The sequence below is a fragment of the Talpa occidentalis genome, unplaced genomic scaffold (genome assembly GCF_014898055.3).
Source record: "Talpa occidentalis isolate TD23 unplaced genomic scaffold, MPIMG_talOcc4v2.1 talOcc4.10, whole genome shotgun sequence".
NCBI lineage: Eukaryota > Metazoa > Chordata > Mammalia > Eulipotyphla > Talpidae > Talpa > Talpa occidentalis.
The window spans coordinates 104,740,312-104,750,212 of record NW_023600993.1 but is presented as its reverse complement, the minus strand read 5'-3'; positions in this window follow the sequence as shown (position 1 = coordinate 104,750,212).

Genomic DNA, 9,901 nt, shown 5'->3' with positions numbered 1-9,901 from the left:
ACACTTGTCTGAGGACACACAGGGGACTTGAGAGGGACATGTCTGGGAATTCTAACCAGGTTGGCCAGAATGAACATCTTCAGTGCTAGAAATCCTTAGGCCTGAACACCAGGGTAGATATAAGCCCATCTCAGTCTCTTCAGGTGACTATAACCAAACAGACTGGGTGGCTTGGACACAACGGAATTTATTCCTCAGTCCTGAAGGCTGGGAAATCCAAGATTAAGGTGTGGGCACATTTGGTATCTGGTGAGCACCCCCTCCTGGTTCACAGGCGGCCATCTTCTCACTCTAACCTCAAGTGATGGAAGGAGCCAATGATCTTTCCAGCATCTTTTCTTTATTGCATTACTTTGGAGTAATGTTGGTTTACAACACTGCCCAAGATTCAGAGGTTCAACTCCATACCACTGCAGAATGTTTCACGCCACCACATCCACATCCAGTACCCAAGCTCCCAAAGACCTCAGCTCAGTCCACTGGGCCACCTCCTGGCTCTGGGCTTTCTTCTTTAAGTGCTCTAATCACATTCCTGAGGGCAGCACCCTCGTGACCTCCTAAAGGGTCCACCTGTCAACACCATTACACTGGGGGTCGGTTTCAACATATTAATTTTGGAGGGGACACAAACATCCTATCTGTGACAAGCAGTAGCACTTGATGTCACAGAGATGAAATCCAGGTTCTGGAAAGCCAAGGTCTTCATGAGGAGTGAATATACTTACACAGTGTCCCCCACTTCTCAGAAGTTTCACAGTTGGCAAGTGGAACCTTTACCTACTTTTGCCCGTCCAGCATTCCTTTCTCCCGGTGATGACAGAATTCTGCTTATCCCTGGCGACTGCTGCTCTTCCACTCCATCCCTGTAAAGTTTCTGGCCCCTTTTCTTGTACTGACCCGTAGGTCACACTACTGTAATGCCAGTGACCTTCTTGCTATTTTTTGAACAGGGTCTGCGGGTCTTTGCACCTGATTCCTGCCTGCTGAGCACTCTACCTACTCCCTTCCAGTCTTTTCTTCAAATGTCACAGTTTTATTGAGGTCCTTCCTTATCACCCTATTTTATTTAAATTGCCATAACTCTCACCCCACCCAATGCATCCTATGGCCCCTAATGGCCTCATTTTTCATTTGCTGGCATATTTCACTTCTAACATCACAGGTTCTTAAGCAGGGATAATCTCCTCTCTCCCCCAGAACAAGTGATACTGACTGGGGACATATTTTGGTTGCCACAAATAGATGATAAAACTTGGGATTCGGCTAAACATCTGTAGGGTAAAGAAAATATCAGGCTTTTCTGCCCTTCCGCCACCAGGATAGATGATGGATCCTTGTCCTGAATGCATGCCTGATGGCGGGCACCTGGAATAGGGTAGATGGGATTCAGCTGAGCTAAGACTGTGCTTTTTAAGGGTGGAGTCACAGGGACGCCAGGAGCAGCAGTAGAAGCCGAAGCCGAAAGAGAAGCCGAGAAGCAGCAGAACGAACGCTAGAGAGCCCAGATAGAGTGAAGACTTGCTGGGGGCTGGGAGGCCTGCCAGCCTCCCAGTCCCCCAGCCAGCACCCCTGCCTGCCACGTACCCGCTGAACCCCAATAAAAAACCTGCAAAACCACTGAGGACTCTGACTCCTCCTTTACCCGGTCTGCATGGGATCAGAAAGCCTGCACTGTGGCCTGTCCTGCCTTTACAACATCCTACAACGCACAGGACAGAGAATTCCCCGCCCCAAATATCAGGAGTGCCCGGAGAAACCCTGCAGCGCATAAAAAATGTAACTGATTCATTCTGCTTTTGTTTCTCTCCCCTGACTAGAATACAAAGCAGAGAAGGGAGGAATGTTTGTTTTACCCTTGTGTTTTCCAGCACCTGGAATATCTTACCTAACAAAAGCTCCATAATTATCAGTGAATGAACGGCTGATCCTAGAGAGTCCATCATCAATTTGCACTTATTGCATCTTCAGACACCTTCCCTCCCCCTCCTTTCTGCAGGCTGTTTACAGGCATGTCAGCCTGCTCCAACTTGTCCTTGCAGTTCCACAATGGGGCTTTCCTCTTTTTATGAATTTTTTTGGTTTCTTTTGCAGTGTGTAGTGCTGTCTTTAAACTTTTTTTCCTGCATCATCCACGCTGCGGTTCATTTTCCCCAGCCTATTTTTCACCTTAAACATTGCAGTTTTCACCGTTAGAAGCCTGAGTTTTGAAATACATCTTCTCTGTCTCTACTTAACTTTTCAAACATATGGAAGCCATTTAGACGCGTTCCTTTCATGTGCTTTCTGCCGGTGCTGCTATCTGGGTCAGGTTCAGGCTTGTTTCTCTGAGTTGAATTTTCTGAGTTATCTCTTCCTGCTTCTTGTCCCCCTGGTAATTTTGTTCACCTCCCAGCTCTGCTTCTTACAAACCAAGGACCTGAGCAGGGCCGTAGCCTCATCCTCATGTGGGATGAGTAATAATTCCTACTGCATAATTTTGTTGTCCATTTTCATGAGAAATAATGCCTGTCAGTTGCTTAGCACACTGCCCAACATGGAGCTGACTGGGGGAAGGCTTGAGGGTAAAGCAGTGCTTGCTTTCGCCCATGGGGCCGACATTACTGAAGGATAAGGGTGGTAGAAGAATTTCAAAGAAAAGAAAATTTGTAGAAAAGGATGAGGTGGAGACAGGGCCAGGAGTGTTTGGAGGTTGCTTATTCAGTTCAGCTGAGGTAGAGGGGTGTGTAAGGCACTCCTAAGTATAAAGCCAAAGGAGATTAAAAAGATCTCAATGAGATATGGAAACAACACAAGTGTCTACAGATGAATGCACAGAGAAAAATGTCATGAGAGAGAAGGAAATTCTCTCCCATTATTAGATGAATAAATTCTGTGGAGCTAAGGACAGCCATGGTGACTACAGTAAACAATATTATACTGTATCCTTGGAAGTTTCTAAGACAGTAAACCTTAAATGCCCTCTCCACGAAAAAGAAATGGTAATTATGTGAGCTGACAGAGGTGAGCTGTTAGCTAACCCTACTGTGGCCCTCGTTTCACAATATGTATGTGCATCAAATCATCATGTTATGGACCTTAAACTTACACAATATGTCAATTATATATCAATAAAACTGGGAAATGCAATAGCATTTACAATTACATAAAAAATGAAATTCAAATCATGTACGGTATATGCTGAAAACCACACAATGCTAGTGGAAGGAATTAAGGAAGATATAAAATGGAGAGACAGACAATGTTGATAGTAAAAATTAAGTTGGGAAACTAGGGGACGATGCAGGTACAACACGGACTGGTATGTGAATTGATTTGCTATTGATAGAAGGAAATTTGGGGGGCCTCCCCGGGGGCGCAGCGGTTGAGCGCTGGGTTGCGAAGCTGCCCGCGGCCTCTGTGGCGCCGGTTCGATCCCTGGCTGCTCCCCGGCCACCGGAGGAGGGTCCCACATGGCGTGCAGACCTCTCCTGCCGCCCGCTGCTCCCCTCAGCAGTGTACTTCGGTCCTTCTACCTGCTCTGCTCCCCGCTCTGGCTCTGGTGAATTCTCTCACCCTCCCGCGCTTCTGACTGTACCCAGTGCATGTATAAACAAAACAAACAAACAAACCAGCAAACAAATAAATAAAGCATGCCTCTATAAAAAAAAAAAAAAGAAGGAAATTTGGCACATGTGCAGAATAACAAATACAAGATGTACTTATTCTAGTGTCGCAATGGCAAATGTTTGCAAAAACTGTTGAACGTCATTAATAGGGTTGTGGTTAAATATGGTATAGCCATTCAATGGAATAATATGCAACTCTTACAAACGAGGAAGCTATACAGATAGTAGTGTAAAGAGGAATAGAAAGAGGGCCTCTCCGGTGGGCGCAGCGGTTGAGCGCTGGGTTGCGAAGCTGCCCACAGCCACTGCAGCGCCGGTTCGATCCCCGGCTGCTCCCCGGCCACGGGAGGGTCCCGCATGGCGCGCAGACCTCTCCTGCCGCCCGCTGCTCCCCCCAGCAGTGTACCTCGGTCCTTCTGCCTGCTCTGCTCCCCGCTCTGGCTCTGGTGAATTCCCTCACCCTCCCGCGCTTCTGACTGTACCCACTGCTTGTATAAATGAATGAATGAATGAATAAATAAATAAATAAATCATGAGCTCATGATTTATAAAAAAAAAAAAAAAGGAATAGAAAGAAAGCAGTGTTCTCTGGATAGATATAAAAAGCTTTAACTGGAAGCAAAAAAACATGGAATAGAGCAGAGTATATTCCCTTTTGTGTAAAAAGGAGGAGTTAGAATTTATACTTGTATTTGCTTGGATCTACTCCCCAAAACCCTAGAAGGATACAAACAGTGATGTTGGGGGTGGCATTGGTAGACAATGATATCATTTTATAATGTCTTATTTTGAGCCAGGTGAATGTATTACCTATCAAAAATTAAAACAAAATGTGCACAACTAATTCCAAATTTTGTATAAAATCTAGAGGGACAAATTAAACACAGTGGGGAAGAGACTGCCCCAAGTCAGCAGTCTGTTATCCGTGCCTTAAACATTGGGTTATTTGTACTATGCTCTTTGCCCTTAACTACAAACATGTCTTTGCTATTCTCATCAGGCCTCCAGATCATTCTGATCAAATAGAAATTTTAGACAGAAGCACAAACGTTCTCCAGGAAATACTTGGAAATGTCTTTCAAGTAAACAGATGTTCAAGGTGTAAGCTTTGTTTTTTATCTGCTGGGAAGACGCTTAGACATTTTCCCTTTCTGTTGGCTTCAAAGGGCCAACAGGCAGGAACACTAGTAAAATGATCACAATTTGTCATGATGAAAAATAATGCCGCCTTGTTATAATTTGATTGTCTGTAATAAAACCCATGTGGGACTCCTGGCATCTTCCTTCTGCTATGAGTTGTCAACAGGATGCCAGCCTCCTTTAACCCAGATCACCAAAGTCAAACTGAATATGTAGGTTAAGGCAGGACAACCAAGACCCAGGAGCCTTGTCTGGATCCAGCCAAAGAGAAGGAGGTCGGCTCATCTTCCCCCACTGATAGACATCACCGGTTTCACCTGGAAGCTCTGTACCAAGAATCAGTGCCTGACACAGTTCACGCAGGAAAACTTGTCTGACAAACATTGAGCGGTACAGAAACTCATTACTCCTCTGCTTTCCATCTGTTAGAAATTTGAGCCAAGTGCTGCCTAGGATGAAAAGGAGAGCTGTTTCCCCTCCCACTTGGATGCCCCAGCAGCTCAGAGGGCATGGTTTGCCAGGCAACAGCGGTCTCCAGACAGCCATTAAGTCTTTACTTTTCTTCTTTCGAGAGCACAGTCACCTGCATGGAGCGATGGTCAGATTTAGAAAGAAAAATGGGGTTTTGTTAACTTTTGAAGATAGGATTTAGCCTCCAATTTGCCTAAGGGAAAAAAAAAAATGCTAAACAAGCAGGAAGGAAACCTCAGACTCCAGTCCACCAAAAACGTTTTGTGGAATTTCAAAATTTTCTAAGCCGACTGGTATTTTTTTTTTTTACTTCGTTTTCTAAAAAAGCCAGTGTTTTTTCTAAACAAGGAATAATCACGCAAGCTCTGGATGTGTGGTTTGGGAATTACTGTAAGTGAACACAACCTCTAAGGGAAGCTGTTGCCAGCAGCCCACTGGCTGCAGCCTCAGAGCGCGCTCTGGTGGAGCAATCAGGAAATTGCCTGGATTGCAGTATTTTCTTCTACTTAGCTTGGCAATAAATATGCTGTTCTTTTTCCTTTTATAAAATTGAGGAGATAGAAGACAAAGAATAAAAATGTAAAATGCACCCATGATCGCATTACTGAAAAACAACTACTAACATATTGTGCATTTTCATTGCACACCCTCTGGGAGGAGCATCGACACCTGTGGAAGGCAGCCTTTTACACAGTTTAGAAACCTGCTCTCCGACTGTCAGTCATGTTTACCATCCTAGTAGAGGGTGTTCTCTGCCAGCATGAAATCCTTCCTATTGGATCATTCCCAACTTTTCTCTTACAGACGATGCTGACTTTTTTTATTTTAATGCTGGCTTTTAAAAAGCAGTTTGAATAAAAGCTTGCTCATTTTTTCAGTTAATTCCTAGATGCCAAATTGCTCATTCAAAAGCATGTGTATTTTATGACTTTCACCTGTGTCCTGCTCGGGTACCACGGGGGAACCAAGCTTCCTAGCCATCCAGGCCGTTGATTAAAAGTGACCAGACTTCAGAGGCAATCAAAAACATGAAAATGGATACATGAAACCAAGATCTTTATCGGCCTCTGACGTGTCTCCAAGAAGGGTAATTTAAACAGCATGACACAGATCTAAAGCACTCCACCTATCGGCCTTCCTGCCTTTTTGGGGGAAGAGAGAAGCACCTTGGTCCACTTAAGCTGCATATACTAATTGAATCAAGCTAGGACGGACTAATAACCCAGCCTGATGCTCTTCATTGTCAACCGTAAGATCCCCTGCTTCCATACTCCACAGTTATAACTTCAGGATATTAAAAACACATCTCACATCTTGGCAGAAATCTAACACAGGGTCTTTACACGGTCGAGTCTTTTCCATCCACCGTGTTGGCTGATGCAGACATGTTATATTTATAAGATTAAATAAACCAGCTGTTTGGTATAGCCATAGGTGGAGGGTAGAAGGAAATCTATCAAAGAAAGCAATTCACGCTTGCTTCTTATAAATAAGGGCTTCCCATTTTCTCTCTCAGCAACTCCTCCACTGGAAGGGAAGTGAATTTGTCAACTTGATTTCCAATGGCAAGTGAAATGTGGCTAAAGAATTAAGCAATAAAAGGTTCTTTTCGTGCTTCTTTTTTTTTTTTTTGGCAGCAGTCATTTCTTTGGGGATATTTCTAAGGACACACGAGTTGGCATGCTCTTAAATAAAGCCTGTGTGTGTGTATGATAGAAAAAGGAAAAGCATATTTGCTGTGGGCAAAGAGTGGGTGGGGCATGATTCCCAGTTTAAACCAAATAGGAGAAAAGGGATTTGTGGAAGAGTCCTCCAACCCGTACAAGCTCCAGACTGATAATGGCATTTCACATTTATTAGAGGAAAATATCCAACAATTAAAAAAAACTGACTCAAAACACAAAGCTAATAACCCATAGCCTAGAACATGTTTGCCATCTGTTTAACAAACACGTCCCAATAGTGAGAACACTGCTTTGAATGCTGCCAAAATTAGGCTGCAGACTTCCTAAGAATTGTTTGTTCTTGTGCAGAAAAAGAAAAAAAAGTCACCTTTTCCCTGAATGTTTAGCTTAGACCCAACTCCCTCCAGATTCTACCTCTTCCCCAGTGTTAAATATCAGTCTCCTCTCCAGTCTATACTTGCTAAGACTCTACTTCATCCGCAGTAAGCACTCAAATGTTTGTTGAGTGAATACATGAAAATGGCTGAAATTACATGAAATCTACCTGACTGTAGACTTCCTGGATGGATTGGCAGTTTATTAGCCACAGGGTCAACTAAGTAGTTGCAAATTGTGGTAAATGCTACAAGTAAAACGGCAGGCACTGGAAACCTCTCACTCTGCTACAGAAGATAGCAATGTACGTGTGATCACGATGGACAGGTCATGGGGCGACATATTGGGGACCCAGCAGGAGGGGTGGGGCCTTAGTGGCCAGAGAGAGAGTGTCCCATGCCCAGGGGCATTCACGACTCACATCCCATCTGGGAATAGGAGGCAGAACATCCCATGTTTCAGAAATGTCCAAAATGGGGAAAGACATTGAAATCTCATAGCTTTAGAATACTGTCAATCTGAAAATGTTACTAATTAATGAAAATGTTATTTAAAACACCATTAGGACAAATAAAACCTCTGCTGGTTTGCCGCATCCCACCAGAGGTCATTTTTCAACTCAGTCTACATGCCTAGCTCAGCGGTTCCTGGAACAGCTGCTTGGGAGATGTGTCAGCCGAGCCGGCTGATAGCTACATGGATGATTAAGTCTGAGAAGCACTCAGTTAAACACAGTGAAGCTGGCGAGCTTGCTGCGAGGTCCAGGAGCCGTTAGCAGGCTGGTGTCCGTGAGTCCTGAGGAGTGAGTACAAAGCAAGAGGTATTTTCCACAAGTATTTGGTGGAGGAACCTTATTTCTACATCTGGCTTATTGGATTGATGTTCCACAAAACACTGGTTTGGGAAGCACCAAGTTTAGACATTTTAAAGCTGGAAGATGTTCTAGAATGTTCTAAGAGTTTCCTTTTTTGCACTTAGAGGCGTAGTGGCTAAGTGTGGCTACTCTAGCTCCCCCACTTTCTGGCCTCATGAGCTTAGTAATCACTTCTCTTGAGCTGGTAAACACACCATACACTCGAGCTGTGATTATAAGCTTGGAAAGAGTGACTCAGACTGGGTAACCCAAAAAGGAAAGATAACCCCAAACTCACTCTGTGGCTGAATGAATGGGGTGGGGTGGGAGGTAGGAGCAAAGTGGGGAGGGCCCCATGGTAGAGGATGCTGGGTGACTTGGTGGAGGGCCTGGGGTGGAAACAGACATCTGAAGAGGTGTGAACCTGTGCCCCTAAGTCACAGGCAGTGTTGTGAACCGTTATTGCAATAAAAATTTTTTTTTAAAAATTATTTTGCAAACTCATTGTCAAAAACAATTTGCTTCATATTTCAACAATGTTAAGACGATGGCATGTGGTTAATGACTTCATAAAATACCAGATAGTGATACTAATATATGATTCTGCATAGTGCAAGTCATGCATACTCTTTGAAATCACTTTCTCTTTAAAGTCATGTCAAGCAGGGGTGACAATGACATTCAGCTGTATTCTAGCATTCTCTGGAAAGTCAGAGCATTGTGCCATCTTTATTCCTCACAGGTGCATCTAACACACATCACCACCTGCCGACAGGTGCCAGGCTCTGGGCACACCACGTACAGTCACATCCCTCAAGCAGTCACATCCCTCAAGGTCACTGTCTCCACATATCAAAGGGTGATGAAGGTAGAATAGATTCTTTCAAACTTCACACTGCGACTATTCACAGGATGGGAAAATAATTTGGTGAGTCAACACCACCCTCAGTCAACATCAAACAAAACAGGAGGAGAAGGAAAAAATACTAGTGTGTGTCACAATCTGTAGGTCGTGTTATGTCAAGATGTACAATCTATTTTTATAGGTCACAGTCAAAGTTAGAAAGCTAAGATCATGAGTAGATTCAAATAAATGACCATGGGGGAGACCATAAATGGTCTCTGCCAGCTTCATTCTCTTGATGATTTCCCGATATACAGTTGGGAAGAGAGATGGACCTGGTTTCTATCTGTGGCAAATCATCTTTCTTGGCAGAGCCTGCGATCTACTGCACAATCTCACCTGCTTTGACACAGATGTGGGACTTGTTTTAGCCACCAGCTAGAGCTTAGGAACTCCTCTTTGGCTTGATGGGACATTATGATGATATACTTGGAATTACGGTCGCCATCTTAAAACCATGAGAGGCCAAGCCTGTGATCCAAACCACAGCATGGAGGATGCTGGAGAAGACAGACAGAAGCATCCTGTGGGTGTGACAATGTTGAACCAACCAAATGCCCCTGACTTTTGGATTCTCACAATGCATGAAAAATAGTACATTCTCCTCTATAAGTCACTACTGGGAGCTTATTGTTGTTTTTTTCTCGTAGCCAAAGACACTCTACATGATGTTCCACTCAAACTCCACCATATTGGAAGACCATTAGACCTATTTCACAATTTGGAAGTATATTGTTTTATTTGCTTCCCTGCTTTGGATTATCTATATCATCTTTTATCCTTACAATAGCTCCTCAGCCTGACAGTAAGTTCCTCTTGTATGAAAACACAAAGTTTTGAAATCACCAAGTATAACAGGTTTTGGCAA